This window comes from Pteropus medius, unplaced genomic scaffold (assembly GCF_902729225.1).
Source record: "Pteropus medius unplaced genomic scaffold, Ma_sr-lr_union100, whole genome shotgun sequence".
NCBI classification, from domain to species: Eukaryota; Metazoa; Chordata; class Mammalia; order Chiroptera; family Pteropodidae; genus Pteropus; species Pteropus medius.
The window spans coordinates 12,432,311-12,457,212 of NW_024349802.1; the positions used below are offsets into that span (position 1 = coordinate 12,432,311).

The following is a 24,902-nucleotide window of genomic DNA, read 5'->3' on the forward strand; positions in this document are numbered from 1 at the left end:
GCCCTAACATCTATCTATATTACAAGATGCCCAGAGGTATGACAGTAGTTTTCTGTGGGAAAAACTGTGGTGGCCGCCCATATAAAATGTTAACTTTGAGTTGTTGACAAATACTACTAGACCACATCATGGTCCAACAAATTATATTTGTGGAGTCAAGGAATCAGAGGTGTTTCTTCCTATTGCTGATTGTTCCCCTTTTCTCATTTTGATAAAATATTCTTTCCTTGGGTTTTAACCAGTGACATGGTGCAGAATTAGATCCACATGTGCTGATTTTTCCATTCTATTTATTTCCAGTTGTTTTTCTTAGAGTCTGAAGAAAAGGGAACTGAACATCAATCCTGGATTGCATGCATCAATCCGATAGAGAATCTTTTATATAACAAATACCCTATCCTTTGTAACTTTGAGTGCTGAAGTTACACTAAAATATCCATTATTATCCTCATTTTCCTTTGCTTCTAACTTTCCAATAAGGTATCCTTTTAGGCTGAAACTTTCCATGCTTAGTTTCGGCTCAAGGGTGAATTTATTTTGGAAAGTTCACACTAATTTGATCCAGGGACTTGGAAGGGATATGAGAGTAAAAATATACCTTCTTCTACTCTACAAATAAATGTAAGACTTTGGTCATAGATAACTCCGGAGTAGCCAAGCAGCGGAACAATAAACAGGTCTCAGACAATCTCTGTTAAAGTAAAGCAGGTTGAAGTGATTAACCGCAAATTTCCTGCATACACTGAACAGCTTGAAGTTCTTTGAGGCTCTGTGGTCCCTTCTGAAGGACAATGGCCACGATGGGGAATTTCGGGGCCAGGATGGAAGAGATGAAAGATTTAGTTTGGATCAGAGCAGACTGCTTTATGGCCTACAGAGTTTTAAAACACATTGATTATTGTCGAAGGCTCCTCTTTGGAAAGAGGGGCTAACTGAAATGTCACAGAAACTAAATTATCCAAGCCTGTAACATGATGTCTGTGAATAAATGTCCAGGACCCCCAGGATGTTGAAATGTAATGGTCTAGAACAAAGTTTCTTAGCCTAAGAACTGTTGACATTTGGGGTGGATACTTCTTTGTTGGGGGCAGGGGGCTGTCCTGTGCATTGTAGAATGTGCAGCAGTGTCTCTGGCCTCTACTCATTACATGCCAGCAGCATCCCACCCATCTCACTCCCCACCAGCCCCCCAAATCATAACAATCAGAAGTGTCTCCAGACATTGTCAAATGTCTTTGAGGGGTGGGGAATCGCCCCCATTTGAGAACAACTGGTAAAACTTTTGAGTTTGGACCCATCTGAGCAAGGCATTTACATGAGAGGTGAATCCATGCAGTGGACAACCTGGCATTTTTAATGAAGGCTTCCTAATAAGTAGAGTTGGCATTGCAAAGAAGTAGTTCTCCTCTCCCAAGCTACGGTAACTCACTTGTGCCTTTTATTCTCTTTCCCTTCTGTGGCTTTTGGGGACTAGATTCATCAATTATACTTAATTTTTTTTTTTTTTTACCTCTTGAATTGTTGCTTCTTCAATGAAGCTTTCCCTCAACCTTCAAACATGTTTAAGTATCTCCATCTTACGAAAAATTAGCTGCTCTCATTATTATACTTTTTAGTGTAAAGAAGAGCATTCACTTACTTCGTTAACAAAATCTAATTGTAGATGATGTGACTGAGCATGTCTGTGCCCAGTCTGCTCTAATAACTTTTTCATCTTTTTCATCTTTACAATGTCACTCTGTGGTGGGTACTATCCTTATCCTCATTTTCCTGGTGAGGAATGAAAATACAATGAGGTGAATTCACTGGTCTAAAACACGTTGAACTAAGTACAAACCAAGGGCTACTAGAATAAAGAGGCTGTAGAGAGTGTTTAACTTGGAGAAGGAGGAAATTGAGCATTTAAATTCCCTGGGGGTATAACACTGTACTGCCTCCTGTGAGATTGCACTGTATGACAGGCACTGTGATAGGTACAGGGGGTGCACTTACTGTTTAATGGGGGTGACAGAATGAATTGGATGATTACACACATTTAGTAGGCGATGCTAAATTTGAAAGGGACATAGTATCAGGAGAGTATCTGAAAAAGAGATTCTACTAACTTTGGATGGTGGGGAGGGGTCAGGAAAAGTTTTCCTGAGGAGGTAATGACCCACTTGACAGCCGAAGGAAGTGTAGGCATTACTTAGGTGAAAGGAGTATGTCTATGTGTGAGTCTATGTGTGTACACATGTCTGTCTGTGTACGTTGTGGGGAGATGAAGATATCTGTGGCAAAGAGACCAGGGTATGCAAAGGTCCTGAGGTTAAAGAGGACAAAGGGAGCAGAAGGCACTAGAAGCCAGTGAAACTGTAAGGCAGAGAGCAAGAGAGAGCAGGGGCCAGAGCCTGCGGAGCCTGGCAGGTAAGGATTTTCGTCTTTTGATCATTGGAAGAACAATGGGACATGATTAAGGGATTTCAGAGAGAGATGGGTAATATCACCCAATGTGAGTTTTCCAAAGATCCCTCTGGCTACAGTATGAAGAGCAGATTAAAAGGACTCAGGATAGGTTTGGAGTCATGGTAGTTCAGATGAGAGATCATGTAGCACAGAGAGCCACAAGCATGTTTGCTTTTGTTTTCTTTCATTGAAAGATTTTGCTATTTCATAAGCAAAAGGGAAAAAAATCTAATAGGGTTCCATCTTCAGCCAGGTGGGCCCATGCCTTTCTCCTAGCCTTTGGCGGTTGCCAACAATCTTTGGTATTTCTTGGCATCCCGTGACCTACAGATACATCACTCAAATCTCTGCCTCCATCTTCACATAGCATTCTTCTCTCTGTGTCTCCTCTTTTTTTTTTTTTAATTAATTAATTAATTTTTTATGGTGATGTTGGTTAACAAAACCCAATAAGTTTCAGCTGTACACTTTAACAGTAAGGCATATATATATTTACACTGTGTGTTTGCCTCCCATAGTTAGATTTCTTTCTGTCACCACATATTTGACCCCCTTTACCCTGTCTACTTCCCCTACCCCCACCCCCTACCCTCTGGTAACCACTAGTCTATAGTCCATGTCCATGAGTCTCTGTTTGTTTGTCCTGTTCATTTGTTGCTTTTAGGCTTCTATCCCACATATAAGTGATGACATGTGATTTTCAACTTTTTCTGTCTGGGTTATTTCGCTTAGCACGATTATCTCGAGGTCCCTCCGTGTTGTCGCAAATGGCAATATTTCATCTCTTCTTATGGCTGCATTGTCTGTCTCCTTTTTTGAGGACACCAGTCATTGGATTTAGGGCCCACCCTAATCCAGTATGACTTCATCTTTATTTAACTAGTTACGTTTGCAAAGCCCATTTCCTAATAAAATCACATTCTGAGGTTCTAAGTAGGCATGAATTTTAGGGACACTCTTTGGCCCATGACACCAACCATACTGACAGTATGTAAGGATATTGTTTATGAGCTTATTTTTCATCAGGAGAGAGCTGCAAAGAACACTTCCAGAAAAACATTCTGAAGTTAAAACCATTGACCGGAGCTGAGAAGTGGTCTCTCCCTTTAGACAGGGAGGGACTCTCTGGTTGTCACTAGCCTCTTTGGTCATTTCATATTATCTAGCTGGTTCCCACAGATGTTTGAATTTGCAACTCCAGATTTATAGTAAAAAGTGAACAATATAATGAGTAAAGAACTGGAGGCTGCGGGGAGCGTGTAACAGGGAACCCGATTTAGTAAACATTGCTGAATGGATGAATGACTCTATTAGAAGAATGCAGCAGGGTTGTTCTGGCAACTTGGTCTCTGGAAGACCACAGATGATGTCTATTATATCCCCATGCATCAGCCATTACCTTGGAAACAGGCCATCCTGACAGCATGTCAAGGAAGTTGTTACAGGGAATTATTTCAGCCAGAAGAGATCTCTGCAAAGCAATCTGTTCCAGCCTACTGTGTTGTGGAGTGGTCCCCATGTCCCGTTTTTTTGCTGGAAATGCAGCAGCAACCAGCATGAAACCTACACCTGTCATGAGCTAATGTGCAGTTCCTGCCAAGGTTTGCACTTGGGTTCCATTAACAGAGTAGAAGAGACCTTCCAGGGGAGTGTGTTAATGTTTAACCCTTTACCCACAATTCTCTCTCTCTCTCCCCCGGAGAAACCGGCAACTTGCCAAACCACCACCAGGCCATTTGGGATTTTTTTTTTTTTTTTTTGCTTTTTAACAGTTTTTGGTTTGGACGGTAAATGGGAGAAAGAAGTTATTCGCAACTGACCTCCAGGTGCAAGGTCCATAGGCTTTTTTTAAAAAAAAATCAAGGAAGAATGAAGCTGAGCCCTGGCCTGGGGAGTTGTGTTCATTGGCAGAAATGATATAGAGCTGAGATGAGAACTAAATCTCATTAGTGTCAAATGTCTACTTTCTCTCCAGCTGTAGCCAGGGCAGAACCTATGGAGGTCTGGGTGGGAGGTCAGCAGATTTCAAACTTCAAAATGATAATCTGCCATTTCTGTGGTGGGAGGCAGTTTTCAGATGGGGACCTGTGTTTCACTAGGTATTTTTCTACCATGAGACCTGGGGGCTGTTAGTGGGGAATGCCACTCTCCATTCCTAACCTTCGTATACCTGGAAACGTTCCCTGTCTGATCAGGGTTGGAGTAAATTTAATTAAGTAGACAGAGGCTAATGGTCATGTTAATATTTGTTGAGAAAATGCTATATGTCTGGAAGCATGGCTCCCTGAGAGAGCTGAAGCTTGGGGTGAGAGTTTGGAAACCAGAACTCGTGAGTTTGGGGGACCCCAGTGGAAAAGAACTTGCGGTTAGGAGATAAGTTATGAGGAGTATTAGAAAATGAAGAAACTCTAGAGTAGGAGGCTCTGTGTTGAGAGAAGAGACTAGTTTACAGAACAAGGCTTTGGGGCTTGCACATAGTAGGCTCTCGGAAAATATTTGTTGAGTGTTTGGAGACATGATGTCATTGTGTCCCCAGGCTCCTGGGGTGGAGGAGAATTACTTTATTTTGTTTCTTTTATGTGTGTTCAAGGGGAGGGGTCCTATTGCTAGGAAAGACCTATCTGATTTATTGAAACATCTTAAAATTATTTCTAATTATATAAGTGATACTTAAATACATTGTTCTTATAAATAAAGAAGATTTCAAGTAAGACTGAAGTCTCCTTTAACTGCTAGCCCAAATCCTGGGCCCTGCCCCTATACCCTGTAAGGAATCTGAGGTTTTCAATTTGGTGTGTAGCCTTATAGATCTTGATATGCTTTTACAATTTGGTGTGTAGCCTTATAGATCTTGATATGCTTTTACAAGTACACACACACACACACACACACACACGACTATATAAATTGTGACTTCCTGTCAACATTTCGTACCATCCACCTGACTGCCTTAACATATTTGGTGTCCTCTGCTGCCCAGCATTAGGTCTGCAAATCATTCGTGTACCAAGTTAATCCCATCACTGGCATCCTCATTCTTCAGAGCGCTCTGTAATTTAGCTCTGTAGATAACAGATGAGTGTATTGCCATTTCTCTTCAGCTTGGTGCTGAAGAGACAGGGTAGAGCAGTTATTGGCAATGAGGATATTTTCCTTTTACTGGTATTTTGAAAGAGTGGGATCGATGCAGATTTTACATTTTTTTTTTTTTACTATTAATGAAAACTTTTCTATGATCACATCTGACAATACTGCTTACAGATTCTTAAAATCTTCAAAGATGACACAAAAGGTCATGTTATGATGAGTTTTCCCATCTTCAGTTGTGTTTGACAGACATCTCTTAGATAACTCAGTTTACTGGAACAAAACTTTGGGTTCTAGGGGACTCCTTTAATATTCTTTTTATATTTTAATTAATTTGCCTTTCATATTCCTGTCTAGGCCCAGAAACCTTCAAAGAGAAGGCTTCCCAGCATTATTTCATAAAGAAATCAATGGTTTCTTTTTTTTTAATTCAACGACTCTATATACTCAAATTTCTCACCTTCTATACTGAAATCTCCTAAAATTATAATAAAAATTTCTGAACCAATGAATCTGGTTTGGCTTGGCTTTATATGAATGTTGAGTTTTCAAACCTTTCCATATGTTTTTCTTCAGTACTACCTATACATGTTAAATTGAGCTAACACCTACTTTATCTATATGCTGGTTAAGTGCACAGACTTTGGAGTTAAAGGCATGACTTCGAGTCCTGGCTTCATCACTTACCAGCTATCACCTGGGTTGTCATTTAAAAATTTTGAGCACTAGGTTTATTAAATGCTGATAGTGAGGGTATCTGTCTTATAAGTATATTTGGAGAATTAATGAGGCAACATATATAAAACCTGGTGCCAGGCACACAGTAAAAGCTTAAAAACAGGGACAAGGATGATGAAGATAACAATATTAGGAATTTTGAAGAAATGATCAGACATGAAGCTGAAAGAAGAGGGTGGTGGGAGCTGGGAGCTGTGCGGGTGCGAAACAGTTGCTACTTTCCCCTCCCCCCAGTTATGCACAGCCAGGCTCTCCTTACATGCCAGCAAGTGATGAGCCCAAACACATCCTTCTTCTGATGCTTTTAGATTGTTTCCTGAAAAGCTTCAAGGCCAAGACCTACAACAGACAAGATTTCCTAAAAACTCAGAATTCCCTTTATCAATTGGGCAGAATACTCAACAAACCCCTCCCCGACTCCTTGTTCTTGCTGAAAAACTGCACATCCTGGTTTTAAGGGAGCTTCCTGGGTCTACTGCAATAAAACCAATTCAAGAGTCCACCCTCACAGTGGCTGTTTACCGAAGGCTGACGTTATATTGGCAATAGGTACCAGAGACGACAAGCGAAGGCAGTTAAAAATGATCGCAGAACTCAAGACCTGTGAGGTCTCTATTTAGCCCGAGTTGTTAAAAATGCAGAGCCTCAGTCTTCGGAGGGTTTCCTTATTATGTGTATCAGCTGCTGAGAATTTTCTGAGAAATCACTTTATATAAATCAGGAGAATGGAAAGAGGGTGAAAGTGTCTCCCTGAAAAAGGCATTTCTCTGGCCCAAATATTTGGTGAGTGCCAGAGCCAACATAATCTGGTGCTAGATTTCAGGCCAACCTGATGTGGTCGTCGGCAGTATTTCCTTTTTTCCATTTTTGTCTTCTGTCTTGGCCCGAGCACCTGAAGAACTCATGGAAACCATCGTGCTATGCTAGTGGTTTTCAAGCTTTTTGAGATTTTTGTTTTGATTTTTCTTGATCTGACTCCCCAATCTATAGGCAGAGCCAGGAGGTAGTAGAACAGGCCCACAGAATAGAACACGCTTCAAAAACCAGCGTGATAGGTAGCTTTATCCAAAATCCAAATGGGCAGAAATACGATAGCATTTGACCCCAGAGCCAGCGGATTCTTTCCCAAGGTGGATTTGCTATACACCTCAACTGATGGCAAGCACGGCTTCCTAACTCACAGGAAACAAGTTGTTTTTTATTACCAAGCAATGGAATTTTTTAATAGTTATCGGACAGGGTTTCCTTCTGGTCCATTCCCTCCTTGTTTAAGTTGGATCGGCGGAGCTCCCACCTCGCTGCCGCCATCTCCTGAACCTTCCACGGTGCGCACATGTACTTGGCTTTTCCTTTTCTTTGTCTAAGAAGAAACCGGTTTTCCTCACAAGTGGGTTTTATGGTCGACATGGAATTCTTGGAGACCTTTTCCCCTATTTATTCGTAGAATTAAAATACACGCAAACCTTGGACGAGGAGTTTGTTTTATTCCCATTTGAAAGCTTCTGGTGGTTGAAAAGATACAGGGAAGGAGGGTGGAGGAGGATCAAGGACACGGTTGTAGAAAAGAGGGACAGAGACTGTGAACTTGGAAAGGACAGTCAGTGGTAGACTCCTGAACTCATGCAAAGTCAGAGGAAAACGGGAAAGGGCAGCTGGAGGCTGACTGAGATGTTACGGAGAGATGGAGATCAACGGGGAAATCTCGGGAATGAGCCCCCTTCAGAGGGAAATTGTTTCTCAGCTCACTGGGGCGCTGGTAAAGTATATCAGGGTCTATTCCAAATGCAGCAGAATACCTAGTCTGTATTGCCTGAAGCCAGGGATGGGGCTGTAATGTAATTCAGAGCCACTGTATTTCTCTTCACAGGGAATATGTTGGGGCAGTGAGAAGAGAAGATGAACAAAACTGACTCACAGCCATCTCCAAAATCAGTTCCCTACAGCCGTTTCTGCCACACTCTTCTTGTCATCACCTTTGAGTGAATAATGGCAGGCACCGGAGAAACTCCTGCTCATGTTTAAGAAGTCCCTGGTCTCCATGGTAGGTCTCTCCTGTCAGCAGTTAATGTCTGGAGCAAATTGGTAAATCTGATAAAAGTCTTCCCCAAATAGATTGCCTATGAAAGTGACTAGATCTTGCTTGTGATTGTCAGTGTGTTAATTTTCTCAAAAATATTTATATTTTGGAAGTCTTACATTTCACGAAAGGGAGCCCAACTGATCTTCCCATAGATTGACACGAGCTGGAGCAGAGCTCCGGGAACCCCTTTACAGTGCGAACGCACCCTCGATGGAGCCATTTCCAGTGTGAGCTGTGTTTTGTATCCCTTTAGCATTAAACACAGTGCCTCCTATGAAGGTCGTGATGGATGGATGGAAGGAGGTGGAGAAGAAAGAAGGAAAGGATCAATGAAATGGAGGGAGAGAAGGAAAGAAGGAAGTGTTCCATAGATAGCATGTGAGAAAACAACGGTTTTCAAACTTTAGAGTGCCTAAGACTCCCCAGCAGGACGAGTTTAAAAATATAGATTCCCGAGCCCCACTCCCAAGAAATTTTGATTCAGCAATCTATATTCTCGACAAGTCCCCCTGGTGATTTGGACTCAGGTCGTCCACAGGCCTCACGCTGAGAAACGTTGTTATAGAAACTGTGAATGTGACTCATAGTCTTACCTTGTAGGGCACGAGAGTGGGTGTATCAGTCTCTATAAATGTTTTCCAGAGTTATAGTCATCACGCTCTGTGGAGAAGGAGAGTCGTTTATAGAATTATGCAGCCCGATGGCGAGCTGATGTCCCGTTTCTGCTTTCCGAGGAACTTAAGGGTGTAGTGATCGCGGAGAGGTCAGCATCTTCTGTCTCACAGATAACCTCATCACTGCACACCTGACATTTTTTTTTCCCCTTGAGGTTCTTTGCTTCCCTTCAACCTAACCATGTTGCTCAACTTTATTAAGGGAACAAGACAATATAATGTATCGTAAATTTAAACTTTGTGGAAGTCTCCACTGCTGGAGCTTGTTTGGCTGCTTGCTCAAGATGGGGATGTTATATAACCATCTGCTGCTATTTGCCCTGTGCCCCAGCTCCTCTCTGTAACTTGTATTTCTTGCAAAGTGAAACCTGCTGCTGACTTACAGGATTCTTTTCCAGACATCTTGATCCCCTGTCTGAAATTTCTCTGCTCTCCCTTCCCCACATCAAATTGTATGGGGGCCGCTAGATGAGGCTAGATGAGGTGGTATTTACCTTGTTCCCTAAAGCCAACATTTGTAAGGGTTTTATGTGAAAATAAAAAATTCTCTGACAATTAAGGTAGTTGTGTCCTGAACTGCCTTCCGTGTACTAGCCTTTGGCAGTCACAAAAGATCTTTTATCCTGCACCGTCCTTGACTTCTTGACCCAAGTGAACATCTATCGCTTTGGGTTATTTATGTCTGTTGCCATCAGAGCAGTCAGTAGAAGGCTCCAATTCAGCCCTGTAGATTATCCAAATAGGAACCTGAAATGGCTCCTGAGCTGGTTTATCTGGAGGCCTCTTCCACTTTTGTGATCCTGTGATCCAGTGGTGCTGTAATAGTGGTCTCTGATTTGGAGCGATATCATTCAGGATGCTGGCAATTGGATGTGGTTGGGGGAAGTCTCTGTAGATTATCTTATTGGAAAGGCCAGACGGCAGCAAACTCTAGAGTTCTAAGTCCCACTTTGCTCAAAGGTGCCTGAGGAATAGCAGCCTACTGACAGCTTGAAGTATGGTACGCTGGATAATTGGCTTCCTCATTTACTAATTTGTCTGCTTTCTTTCCTCTTCCTCTGCTTCCTCTCTTCTTGTAAACTGATAGCCTCCTGCCTCTTCAATAGACTGATAGAGAGTCTCCTGAGCAATGGTAAGGGAGGGGATGGGCAGAGCCCCAGGTGGAGGGTCATTTGCAAAACGGACACAGAAAATAATCATCTTCCTTCCCTACTTTTTCTCTGGTTACCCACCTTGATTTTAATCTCTCTCTTTGATTTTCCCCCTTATCTTCTATCACTATCCCCCTGGCCACGTCATCCTCATATTTTTTCTTTCTCCTTTATGAATGGATTTTCCCATTTCATATCTCTTCCTACGTTTCCTACCCTTCCCTTTTTCTTTCTTTTATTCCCCTCATTCTGTTTTCCTCTGTTTTCTTAGCTTTCGTAATTGATCTAGTTAAATTCAATTCAAAGTAGAAATTTTAACCACATTTATTTAAGCTAGCCTACCTTTTCCTTTTCTTTTTTCATTTTTTTTCCTCCAAGGAGGAAAAAAATTTTAAAACACATTTCCGGCCCTTTCTGGCACCTTTATCCTCTCAAATATGTTTGTCTTTAGGTGTCGGAAGCCCCAGGACACAACATCTCTGTTTCATTGAAAGTGCAGATGCACCACTCAAAGCTTCTACCCTTGGACCTGGGGAATGACGTCTGGTTTCACTTAATAAGTAATTTTGTTCTCCAGGTGGAATTCCGATTATTCCCTTGCAAACCTGGGAACAGACCTGACCTTGGTGCTGAAAGAGTTAAGTCAAATTTCTTCGCCTGCTTGCAATCTGGAGGGGCAACGCTGATGTAAACCAGCTCCCCAAGGTGTTTTCCCCAGAGGCTGCGCCAGCCTGATGCCAGAGAGAGAAAAGGGTCTCTGCCTCTGCTTCATGGTAGACCAGCTGGCTCCCCAGTCACAAGCCAGCCTGAAGGAACCTCTACTGACAAGGGACTTTGCTCAGAGGTAAAGGGGACAATCTACCACACTTCCCCATTTTTCATCCCTCAGTTATAGTTTACAGAAGGCACTCAGGTCAGTGGCTCCTTACAGAGTCAGGACGCTCGAGTTCAGATCACAGCTCCACCAATATTGTGATTTTGGACAAATGGCTCATCCTCTCTGAACTTCATTTCCTATATAATCTTCATAAGGAACATTGTCTCTTTTGTTTATAGCTGTATCCCCAGCATCTAACACACATGAAATAGTAGATATTCAATAAATATATTTCAGAGATGAATGTAATGGTTAAGAGCAAGCAATTCATGCCAGACTGTCAAATTCCAGTTCTGCTGCTTGCTAACCATGTGAACTTGGGCAAGTCGCTTCATCGTCTGTGCTAAATTTCTATATCTGAGAAAATAGATAGGAATTGTATTCATTTCCTAGGGCTGCTATGGCAAATTACCACAACGTTGGTGGCTTAAAAAGACAGAAATTTCTTCTCTCACAGTTCTGAAGGCCAGAAGTCCAAAATCAAGGTGTTCGAGATCTGTGGCCCTTCCAAAGGCTCTAGGAGAGAATCCTTCCTTGCCTCTTGGCTCCAGGCCTTTCTTGGTTTGTGGCTGCATCATTCCAGGCTCTACCTTTGTCTTCACATGGCTTCCCCTCTTCTCTGTGTCTTCTCTCCTTCTGGTTTCTGTGAAGACACTTATCACTGGATTTAGGACCTGTTTGGATAATTCAAGATGATTTCATCTCAAGACCCTTAACTTAAATCTGCACAGACCCCTTTTCCAAGTAAGGTCACATTCGTACATTCTAGGGGTTAGGCCATGGCTATGTCTTTGTAAGGGCCACCATTCAACCCCCTACAGTGTTATCATGAGGATCAACTGAGTCAACAAATACGGAAAGTGCTTAGAGCGGCGCCTTGCATGTACTCAGAATGAAGTATGTGCTTTTTTACACCTCACAATAATCCTATAATAAAAGTTGAGACACGCGTATGTAAGATGCTACAGTGTCTGGCACACAGTAAGAATTCAGTGAATGCCAGTTACTTATTAATTTAACAAACTTGTATTGATGGCCTACTGTGCCAGCTGTCTTGTTCTAGGTACAGGAATGTAGTAATAAATAATAATGAAGGATAAAGAGTGCAGGAAAGACCTTTCCCTCGATTGCACTTACATCCCAGTAGTTTTTATGAATAGTATTTCTATCACCACCACCATCATAGATGCAAGCCTTCTCATACTGAGCCACCCGAGCAAGATGCTGAAGAATGAACTACCCAGGCAGTAAAAGAAATGCCACAGAAAACAGCCCACAGCCAAAAACAAATTTCTGCTTGTGGTTTCAGAAGCATGAAAGATCAATTTTAGTTTTAGCAAAACTGAGTTCAAAGGTTTGGGGTTTGGTTTTCTAGGGAGCTTTATTTTTTGTTCTTGTTTTTTTTTTTTTTTTTTTAGTCTGTTGGGATCTGGTAGAGAAGCAAGGGGCATCAATCTTGTCTGAAACTCTGGTCGGCTCTTGGTCTTGCGGTGGTGCCAGGCTGCTGGGGGCAGGGCGCGGGCAGCATCCTGGCCCAGTGCAGGCAGGGCTGTTGGAGACGAGGCCTCAGCCGTGGGCAGTGGGCCACAGGGTGTATTAACCTCAGAGAGCAGCATTGCTGGTCCCCGTTGCCGTGACAACAGTGGACCATGCCAGGAGAGCCAAAGAACGAATTAAATGGAAGGAAATTGCTGGTGCCCTCAGAAGAAAAAAGAAATTAAAGCAGGCTTCTCAGAAATCCGTGGACGTCTCTTTGACCTCCATGCTCATGTTGAACATGTTAGCGAGGACACTCTTGGGGGTGGGGGTTAGGGGAACCGGCCTCGCCCACAGGATGTCCTTCAGAGAAGGAAGACTGGTTTGCACAGATCGCAGACGCTGACTTTCCCTGGCTGGCCCCAGAACGAGAACCCGGCGCAGCAGTGGCAGCCTGTGCTCAGCAGCAGTGGCACTGGCCTGTTTTATCTTCCAGCTTATCCCACATCTGTTGAGTTTGCCCCGATGGGACATGGTGACCTGGAAACTCACACAGAGCTCTGTTTCGGAATAGACTGTATAGAAAATAAACATGTGGGATAAATAAAGCACAGGGCAGGAAGTAATGGTTTTAAAAAGTTACCAGGAAAACCACGGGTGAGGTCAGGTTCAGAAACCATACTGCTTTCAGAAGCTCTTAGTACTGACATCACTCAAATAGCTCAATAGAGACCTCCAAGTGGAGCGGGTGCTTTTGGAGTTGGCCCAGTGCTCAGTGCGCTACCAGGCAGAAGAGTCCTGACCTACGTTTTGTTTTTTTTTTTCTTTTAAGAAAGTTTTGCTGTTTGTTGTGAGGCTTCCAACAGGGCAGTGAACTTGAAGAACAGGCAATTTTGAAGGAGGCAGGGGGAGGTACTATTTAATATGTCAGGTTCCGTGTCTCCTTCATGCCACCCTCCCAAATGGGCAGTGTGGGGACAGGACCAAAGCAAGAGTCTCGGTGTAGCCAGCTCCCTTCTGTGGCTCCTGGGTTCAAGCTGCATCCCAGCACATTGTGAGTCCCCTTTAGGGCTCTACCCTGCCGAGAAAGAGAGCAAATGGTCTCTTTGAGTTTTTGAACCAGAGGGCAGACTGCAGTTGGATCACAGGTTGTCATGCCCTCCCTGCAAATGCACCAATGGCTTTCCTGTGCACTTAGAGTAAGTAACATTCAGACTCCTTGCCACCCGTCTTCCAAGCCCTTCTTGACCTGGTTCCTGCGGATTTCTCTGACCTCGTCTACCTCTGCATCTTTCATGCCTTTCCAGCCATTCATACGCTCTTTCTGTCCTAAAGCCCACCCCCCACCCCCCACCCAAACTCATTTCCTCCCCAGGATCTTTGCACATGATCCTTCCCTCTGCTTGGGAAATTCTTTCCCCAGATCCCCACGTGCTGGCCCCTTTTCTGATTTGTACTGAAATGTCACTTTCTCAGAAAGACCTGTACCACTACTTTGTCCGGAAATGGTCCTGCACCCCAGCAGTCACTCTTGATCACAGCGTTCTGTGATCCTTTTCTACATGACACTTATCACTGTTCGATAAGAGGTTATTTGTTTACTCATTTATCATTGTTGCCCCCTCACCCTCGATGGTAAATACAGTGAGAACAGTGACTGCATCGATCCTGTTCACCACTCTAATCTCCACCTTCTAAGACAGTTCCTGACTTACAGCTGGTACTCAAATATTTGCTGAGGGAATGAATGCTTACTAAAATTGTGGGCTTTCTAAAATGCTGCCCTGGAGAAGAGAAAATCCTCAGGTAACAAATTTCTCTTGGCCCAGTGGCCCCAATTTTAAAAGATATGGACTGTTTCCATGAAGATGTTTTTGGCTAAGAGCTCACCTGATGGAATCTGGTCATCATTGTTTTGGGTCGGTGGTAGCTGTTAGGATAGTTTCTGCTGTAAGAAACTGAAAACTCAATTAAAAGTAGCTTAAATGTCTAGGACATTTTAGTAGCTCATTTAACAGGAAATCCTAGGGTAAAGCTGTTCCAGGATTGGTTAACGATAGCATTGAAGATTTGAGTCCCTTCTGTCTTTCCATTCTGCCAGTCTTCGTTTGTCCTCATGTCACAGGATGGCTGCAGTAGCCAAGGGTATCATCTCATGCAATCCCTTTGAAAAACAGGAACAATGCTGTCTCTTTTTTCATTTTGAGGGACAAAATGAGTTTCTCAGCAGACTTCCCCTCCTGCCTCATTGCAACAATGCTCATTCCTAAAACAGTCACTGGCAAGAGGGATCCTACCGTATTTGGCTTTGACTAATAAAAATTCATCCCTTGGGACAAGGAGTGGGAGATCAGCTTCCCCTGATGGAGCCGGCCTCCAGATACCTGCCTCAGAGTGGGACTGTTGGGCTGACACTGACAAGTTCGTTTACAAAATGAAAGGCCTTTCTGACTACAGTGCTTTTCAAAGCACAAATCCTTCCATCGGCAAGTGACAGACTTGGAGACATCCTTAGACAGTAACTCTCGGGGCCAGGTTAACAAAAGCAAAGGTAGAGGGTAATAGGAAAGTGGGGGAAATTGAGGATAAAAATAGAAGTAAAAGAGGAAAGAGAAAGTAAAACTATATATGGTCGGTCATAATAGAATTTCACTAGAAGAATTGCGTCACATAACTTCTTCACCCAGGTGCCTTGCCTGTCCTCTATTCATCGAGGTAGTTTTATAAGGTCAATGATTGCTCACCCAGCATCTACCATATACTAGGTTCTGATCCAGAATTCCTTTTTCTCAAGCAGCATTTCATTAGATCATGATCATTGCTCATTCTCAAAAATGTCCAGAAAAGGAGACACGCTTATTAACTTAGCAGCCCTTTGGGAGACTTCTTGCCTAGGAGAAGATGAAGCCCTCTGGTCTCAGACCAATCTCTGACCAATCTGGCCTGACCAAATGTGTTTTTTTCAGGATATCACAAAGTTTCCCTTAGTTTTCTGGATTTCGCACTAACTAGATATCCAGATATCTTTGGTTTCCTTGGTGCTATTTTCATGACAGATATTTAGTAAGGGAAAGTATAATCACATTATCTAGTATCTGCTAAAAACACTTGGTTTCATGATAGCATTTCACATGTATCATTATCAGCATCTCCTTTCCTCCGTCCATGAATAAATATTACTTCTCTTATTTTGCTTTAACCAAATTCTATAGGAATTAGACCTTGTGAACAATATTTTTTATTTCTGTCTCCCACCATGTTTCTTTGACAAGACCCGTGACCTTGGCCTCTTTCCATGCATCACAGGACTGTAATGGACTGTGCCAGTCTTACCTAACCTAGTAATGTCATTGTGGTTGATTTGGGTTTTGTTTTTTATTTTTTCTTGTAATTATGAACTATTTCAGCCTACACAAAGAATATAACAGACATCTGTTTACTCACCACTCATATTAACACGTGTTAACATTTTGTCATATTCACTTCAGATCATTATTTTTTTAAGACATGAAACATTACAGCTAAAGCACTTCCCCTCTTTGCCCAGAAGAAACCATTAACTGAAAGTTGATGTGCATCATTTGCATGTGCTCTATACTGTTCATTATATCTAATCGTTCATGTATTAATGTATAATAATCTTTGTATGTTAATAATTTACTTAACTGGTATTATTCTGTACATAACCTTTGGAAATATGCTTTTATTATGTCATTATGTTTTGCAGATTTATCTCTGTTAATTCAAAAGACCCACTTCATTTTAACCGCCGCTTATAATCTATATCAATATAACACAGTTTGTTTATTCAATACTCTTTTGATGGATATTTTGGCCTTTAAGGAAAATATTTCTTTATTTTCCAGTTTTTACAGGTAATTATAAACAGTGCCAAAATGGCCATCTTTATATACATTTCCTCGTGCACATAGGTGATATTTTCTTTGTTATGTATCTAGAAGTAGAATCGATGAATCATAAGGTTATATATATTTTTAAATTAACTAGAGATTAAGAAATTGCTTTCCAAACCGATTAAATGAATTTATATTACCATTAGCAAGGTACAAGAGCTGTCCTTTCTTAATGTTCTCACAAACATTTAATATCATCACAGTTTAAATATTTTTTCCAATATGCTGTATATGGAAATGCTATCTAATTTTCTGAATGCTTGCATTTGCTGGATTGTTAGTGACACTGGGCATCTTTTCATTTGTTTATTGGCCATTTTGGTTTTCTTTTCAGTGAAATTGCCTGTCTATATCCTTTGTACATTTCTATATTAGGTTATCTATTTCCTACTAATTCGTAGAAGTTTTTTTTATTAAGAATGGATAATAATCTTCTATCAGATCTGAGTGTTCCAAATATCTTCTCCCAGTTGGTTATTATTATTTTAAATTATCTTCCAGATTGTAAAACATCTTCCAGATCTTCAGCCAGAGTGAACAGCATAGATTCTGCAGCAAATTATATTTCGAGTCTTTTATATAAAGAATTTAAAATTTTTATGTAGCCAAATTGATGTCATTCCTTTATAGTTTGTGCTTTTTATAGCTTGTTCAAAAAATCTTTTCCTACCACAAAATAAAGGATAGCTGATTTTTCACATTTAGATTTTTCATTCACCTAGAATTAATTTGTGTATGGTGTGAGGTAGGAATTGAGTTTTTATTTTTTCATATGGATGGTCAGTTGTCCTGGCCCCACGTTTTGAATAATCTCACCTATGTTATGTATGTATCCTTAATATGCAGTGTGCAATAATCTTGCCTATTTGAAAGTGAGGATGAAGTTTTATTGCAGGAGGCTTAGCCCTATCATAGCTCTTCCCGTATTCTGTGCTAGTGACTCTCAAACTCTGGTGTACTAAAAATCACTAGGCGATGTATAGAAAATGTAGATTTCTAGGACCCACTTCCAATTACTAAGTTAGAATCTATGAGAGAGGAAGTCCAGAAATCTATATTTTAAACAAATGCCCCAGATGAGTTTAATGCAGGCATTAAACTGCTATTAATACCAGGAAGTTTAGTTTTCTCTTCTCCATACTTCACATTTTCCAGGGGTCAAATATTACCTTTTCTCTCTTTTATGCACACACATTCTTACAGTCATCTATCAAAGGGCTCCAACTCTCTCCAATCCTCAATCTTTTGTAATTGTTGTAGGAACTTCAATTCTCCTGTGGGAGCCAGATAATATTTGTTAGGCTGGTAAAAAAAAAAAAAAAAAAAAAAAAGAACTGCTAAGAGTCAGAGTCAGAGAGGGTAGAGATCCATAGCACATGCTGTTTTTCTGCTCAATTTGACTATCATGCATATTTCCTGCTATTAACTCCTCTCTTTGCAATTTTGCTGTTTCTTGCAGAATCTATGCTATGCACTCTGATTGGAGACCTGGGAGGTGTTTTACAATCTGGGAGACAATTTAAAATAATAACTCACCCACAAGTATCTACCCTTGGTGGTGGTTTCCATTGCTGCTGTCAGCAGGCCCTTCCCAGGGGAGGGGCTGGGTGGCCTATGATCTAAGCCCTTTCTTGGGATACCTAGACTCCTCGGCACCATAGGGCCAAGGCAGCCTTTCATGTTTTAGAAGCCGGAAGATTGAGTTTCTCATACTGGCATGTATGTGTGTGAAGGGTAATGTGGATGAGTTACTGGTGGTAACAAAGGCTTATCTGCTCGTTTCAAATGTTAAAGAAGCTAGAGAAGGAACGTTTCTTAATACCAGACTACAGGAGCTCCATTTCCTGGGACGGAGTGTAAAACCAGATGAACCCTCAAAGCTTTACCTGCAATGTTTATTTTGTACTTGTAAGAGAGGCACTGTTTTCTCTTTTTCACTCTGAAGCATACTATTAGTTTGATACTATGATGGTTTTGACTGTCAGGATAGGATGCCAAATGTATGCAAACCACTAGGTAATATCTGTTATCTCCATTGCTTCGTTTTCAGGCAACTCCCAGACCTCGAAATGAGAACAATGGAAAATCTAATCTTTGAATAAATGACTTAATATAATTTCTAGACACCCACCGTTATCATACTCAGAGCTTTTCCTTTGACTTTAGATGGGAAATCTCATCTTTTCTATTCATGCGAAGGATGCCTTATCTTTTAATAAGTTTCATGGGGAAATATAAGTTTTGTGTTTGTTCTGAGTGTTATTGGCTTAGATAAGTAAGGCAGAGAGGAAAAGAGTGACCCATGAAGACAAATATGACCAGTTGTTGGAAAACCAGTAGGAAATCCCAGGAAAAGGGTAATCTTTCTAACAGGTGCATTTCTCTCTGACTTATTTATCTCTCTGGATCTTTCTTGGGAAAGACTTTGCTGTGTGCTCGCCTGGTGTTGACATCGCTGAGTCCATCTCCCTAGCCACAGATAAAATAGAGTTGTTCATTATTAACCTCTTAGACTTTGCACGGACACCTGCTTATGCAATTTAGTGATCCCTTGTGACAGGAAACCCTTGGAAGTATGGACTATATTCACATCTGCAATGCAAATGTTGTATGCAGGGCTCAGATCCCCTGCACAATTTCCAATGCTGAGATAGATTTTAAAGTGGTTACAGTATATATTACTTACAGTTATATGTACAGAGCAATCATTGAGTACAAGAATGGAAAGCCAGATAAATTAATGAAGTCTAGAAGACACACAAATATTTGACTAGTGATCGAATTTATTATTTCTAAAGTAGATACAGCATTAGGAAGAGGCAGAACCAGAACTTAAATGATACCAAAGTCTGAGTGATGCCAAAGTCTATACTCTTATTGCACTGTATTTTTCCTCTTGAGATGATAGGGAAGGCCCATATAACTCATTAAAAGGATTGACTGACCATCTCACTCAGAGAAAATAATCTTATCATACAGGAGTTTTTGTATATATATAAAGGGTTAAAATTTTAAACAGGGTGTTCGATGTAGAACTGTTTAAATCAATGACCATAAAGTACCTATTGATAATCAAATAACAGTGGGATTTTGTTCCTATTGATATACTACATAGTTAACCAGTTCTTATGTGTATTAAAGACAGTGAAATGTATCTTCTCCCTCTCTTTGGGGACATGTGGAGGAGGTAAAGGGAAGCCAAGAATAGGCAGGCTGCATTTGAATACAGCTATGCTCACGTAATAAAGACAAGTGGATTTTCCTTATCTGTAGACAACCATATTCTTATAACTCAAGAATTACATTAAAATAAAAACTTTCCATGACCCACATTCTCCTTCAGCCACTGCCCTATTTCTTTTCCATTCACAATGTAACTTATACTAATATTCTCCATAATCACCATTTTGATCCCACTTTCCTTCAGTTTTCTCTTCATCCCTCTCCATGTGGGCTTCAGGCCTTTTTTTTTTTTTTTAATTGATACCCTCTCACACTGCTAAATCTAAAGGATGTTCTCTGTCTTCATTTTCCTCAAATTCATGGTAGCATTAAGCTCATCATTCCATCTTTTTTTTTTTAATTGAGGTTTAATTGACATTAACATTATGTTAGTTTTAGGTGTACAACACAATGATTCGATATTTGTATATATTGCAAAATGATCACCACAATAGGTCTAGTTAACATCTGCTACCATACATAGCTACAGAAATCTTTTCTTGTGATGGGAACTTTTAAGATCTGCTCTTTTGGTAACTTTCAAATATGCGGTATAATATTACTAACTATAGTCACCATGCTGTACATTACATCTCCATGATTTATTATATAAATGGAAGTTTATACCGTTTGGCTCCCTTCACCCATTTTGTCCACCCTTCATTGCCAACTTCTGGCAAACACCAATCTATTTTCTTATCTATGAGCTATATATATTTTTTATAGATTCCACATGTAAATGATATCTTACGGTTTGTCTTTTCTGACTTATTTCACTTAGCATAATGTTCTTGAGGTCCATCGGTGTTGTCACAAATGGTAAAGTTTCATTCTTTTTATTCCTAAATCATATTCCATTGTGTATGTACGCACCACATTTTTGTTATTTATTCATCCATTGATGGACACTTAGGTTGTTTCCATAATTTGGCTATCGTAAATAATGCTGCAGTGACCAAGGGGGTGCAGATATTTTTTTGAATTAATGCTTTTTTTTTTTCTTTTTTTTCAGATAAATACCCAGAAGTGGAATTGCTAGATCATATGGTAGTTCTGCTTTTAACTTTTTGAGCAACCTCCATACTGTTTTCCATTGTGGCTCTACCAATTCATATTCCCACTAACAGTTCATGAGGGTTCCCTTTTCTCCACATCCTACCTGGAAGGACTGGCAAGTGATCAAAAGCAGACACAGCTGGGAGGAGGTCTATGTTTGAAAAATGGATAAAGCAAAGAAGAGGTGTCCATAGTTCTGGCGGATCTCTGAATTGTGCTTGCATGGGTTAGACTCCAAGCAGCCCAGAGTAAGGCTCACAGAACTCAGCAGAGCCATCACTTGCTACCATTGCAGAACTTGGAGTTTCAAATCAGTCAAGTCAATTAGCCTGCTAAAACTGCAAGCATAATAATAGTAAAAACTTCTTGTACAAATATTACAGTCCAGAGGCTCTATAACATTTATTCTCATCGTCCAGGACATAATACAAAATTACCAGACATATGAAGAAACAGGATAGTGTGACTTATAGTCAAACAAATGCAATCTTTGCATAGCCACCACTAGATAACCTATATGTTGAATTTAGCAAACAAAGATTTTAAAGCATCTATTATAACTATGTTCAAGTACATAAAGGAAGATAGTCTCACAATGAATGAACAAATGGAAATCTCAGCAGAAAAACAGAAACTATGAAAAGAACCAAATGGACATTCTGGACCTGAAAAATACAGAATCTAGAAAAATTCACCAGATAAGCTTCGCAGAAGATTGAAGATAACAAAAAAAAAGAGTTAATACGCTTGAAGATAGATCAATAGAAATCATCCAAGCTGAAGAACAGAGTGGAAAAAGGTATTTTAAAATGAACAGTGTCATGTGGACCTGTGAACAATATTAAGAGTCTAACATAGGTTTAATTTGAGTCCCGGAAGTAGAGGAAAGAAAATGGAACAGAAAAATATTTAAAGAAATAATGGCTGAAAATATGCCATATTTAAAGTCATACAATTAATAATTCATGAAACCCAATGAACCCAAAGTGGAATAAATATAAAGAAAACTACACCTAGGCGGAGTATAATAAATCAGAAAATCAAAGATGAAGAGTAAATTTTGAAAGCAGCCAGAGATGTGCGATATGAATGACTAATCTTCAGAAGCCTGAAAACAGTGGAACAATAACTTCAAGTGCTGAAATGCTAGAGGAATTTCTTCAGGCCGAAAGGAAATGTTACCAGAGGGAAATCTAGATCTTCAGGAAGGGATGAAGAGTACTGGATATGTAAATATATATGTAAATAGGAAAGATCATTTCCCTTCTAATTTCTTTGAAACACATATTAGTGTTTAAAGGAAAAATTATAACATTATATTCTGGGGTTTATTAACATCTAACATCTATAAAAACCTGTAGTATAAAGAATGGGAATGGAGAAAAAGGACCTATATATACAGTTTCAATGTTCTTATATTTATGTGAAATGGTATAATATTAACTCCCAGTAGACCATGAAATGTTAAGGATGTATATTGTAATCTCTAAGAACAACTACTAAAACAAAACCAGACAAAGATGCAAAGAGGTGTACCTGAAAAGCTAATAGATAAAATGGAATTATAAGAAATGTTTGATTAACGCCTTCTCCAAAAAAAAAAAAAAAAAAAAAAACGGCAGGCAAAGAGGAACAAAAACAGGCAGGACAGGCAGAAAATAAAATGGTGAAATGTTAGACCTAAATCCAGAAGTACAAATAATCACATTAGGTGTAAATAGAACAAACACTTCAGTTAAAAGCAGAGACTGACAAACTGGACAAAAATATAAAATCCAACTCTATGCTATCTATAAGTGACCTATTTTAAGTATAAAGATACAAATAGGTTAAAAGTAAATGTATAGGTTAAGATATAACACACAAATAGTAGCATTAAATGGCCGGATTGGCTATATTGATATCAGATAAAGCAGACTTTAAGATAAAGAGATCAAAAGAGTCATATAATGATAAAGTAGCCAATTCATAACTGAGCAATCATAAGTATACACACTTCTAATAACAATTTCAAAATACATGAACAAAAATTGACAGCATTCACAGGAAAAAAAATAGATATATCCCCAATCATGATTATAAGATTAACACTAATCTCTCTGCAAGAAATAGAACTAGACAAAAACATAAGTAAAATCATAGACTCTATAATTAGCAGTATCAACCATTTTGATGTAATTGATAGTTTTACAATATTATGCAACAGCTGTAGAATACACGTTCTTTTTGCATGCATATGGTACATTCATCAAGATAGACCATATCTGGGGCCATAAAACAAGTCAATAAATTTACAAGGATTAAAATTTTATGGAGCATATTTTCTGACTACAATGGAGTTGAATAGAAATTAAAAACAGGAAGATATCTAGAAAAACTCCAAATATTTGAAAAACAGCACACATCTGATTGGCTCCTTTTTATTTGAGTCTCACCTTAAAATTGACCTCCTCAATGAGGACTGCTCTGACTTCCAAATTAAAATAAATTCTCCAAAGAAGTCCTACTACATGGCTCTGATTTACTTACATCATAGCACGATTCACATTCCCACATATATTTTTTTTGTTTAGTCGGTTTAACGGTTTCCCCCTACTACAAAGTAAATTCTAAGTGGGTCTTATTATTGTTTGCCGTTAGGATGGTGGCGAAACACAATAAATGCTCAGTAGGAATTGCTGAATGAATGAAGAATAAATGTGAGCCCTCCACCATCCATCATATGCCCATCTAGATGATGAGATTGATGATAACAGTGATAAAAGTAATATTCTACTGTTATCATTGCTCAGGCACCTCAAATGCCTTTTCTCATTTAATCCTCACAACTGCCTGTGCAATAAGTACTTCTCTTATCCTCATTTTATAGAGGGAGAGACTAAGACAAAAAGAAATCGAGTATTGTAAGCAATGTCATTTGGCTAGTGAAGAATGAGCCAGAAAAACCCACGTTTTTTTGATTCCAGAGTACTTGTTCTGAGCAACCAATCGTCAGTTCACGATGGGAGAGAGGAAGGCAGGTGGTTGTGCAAGCACATTTGTGTGAAAGCCAGCATAAGCTCTGTCAAGTCATAGAATCTAGGTGCTGGTCTTCTGCCTTGAAACCACAACCTACTTTGAACCAAACTGTGGAAGAATCTTTTCAATGTTAAAGCCAGTTTCATGTTTCCATGTGCCAGTCCTGATAATGGCAGCATTTTAAACCAGGGACAAAGGTTAGGTTAGTCAATAAACCGTGTTGACACTACTGACTAATATTTGGAAACATAAAATAAAATTTAATTCCTACTTTATATAATAAATCTAAGCAAGTTCTAAAGGAATTAAGATTGAAAATTAAAACATGAAACCATACACAAAGATATTAGGAGAAAATATGAGCGAATATTTAAGCTTAGATGGGGGTGGCCTTTCTTACTATGTTTTAGTAGAACCTGAACTGGGATTCAGACTTGGTGCCTTTTAGTGACCTTGTGGCTGGCACAGATGGTGCAGCATAAGATCTGGAGGGTTGGGAAAGAATCCCTTCACCTTATTTTGGTTCAGTCTTTTCTCATTGCCTTTTGCAGCTGTTCCAGCCTTCCTCTGCCTCAGCATATGACTCATCTCCCATTGTCCAGAGGAAAAAGAGACCACGGGTTTTAAACTGTAAACTGATAAACGCATTCATCCTTATCTTCTTATGGATTTCAGAGAAAGTGGTGTCCATCTTTTTGATTTAACCTAATCCCTCTATAAGGATTTCAAGATATATTAATTTACAATAAGAAATATTTCTGTCAAGCACACAGGAATGCTCTCCCTGAAAGAAAGTAACATAGGAAGCCAAATGATAACCTAAAGGTTTCTTGTTATAAACAAACAACCAGAAATAGAAAAATCTTACAAAATAAGTGTATAGTTTAATGAACTTATTTTAAGGCAAATACCACCCAGGTAAACATATAACTGTGCTGCCCACTCCATAAAACCCCCTTGTGCTCCACCCCAATCATATGCCTCTTTCCCCCAAAAGCACCCACTATTCTGACTTTATGGTGATCACCTCTTCATATTTTTTTTAATAGTTTTACCACCCAGTGTGCATCCCTAGATACTATAGCTTAGTATTTCCTACTTAAAAATATATGTGTGTGTGTGTGTGTGTGTGTGTGTCTTCTAAGACTTTACAGATTTCCTGCC

At 39.9% G+C, this 24,902-nt stretch overlaps 1 long non-coding RNA gene across 1 annotated transcript in view; it reads left to right on the plus strand.

Annotated features, from left to right (window-relative positions):
• The window catches only part of LOC120581482 (uncharacterized), a 160,964-nt gene extending 137,744 nt beyond the window's left edge, over positions 1–23,220 (plus strand). Inside the window, exons 8-10 of the long non-coding RNA XR_005647288.1 lie at positions 8,138–8,311; positions 10,753–11,019; positions 20,677–23,220. This is a non-coding gene — a long non-coding RNA (uncharacterized LOC120581482). The remainder of the gene's footprint in view (positions 1–8,137; positions 8,312–10,752; positions 11,020–20,676) is intronic.
• The last annotated feature ends 1,682 nt before the right edge of the window (positions 23,221–24,902 follow it).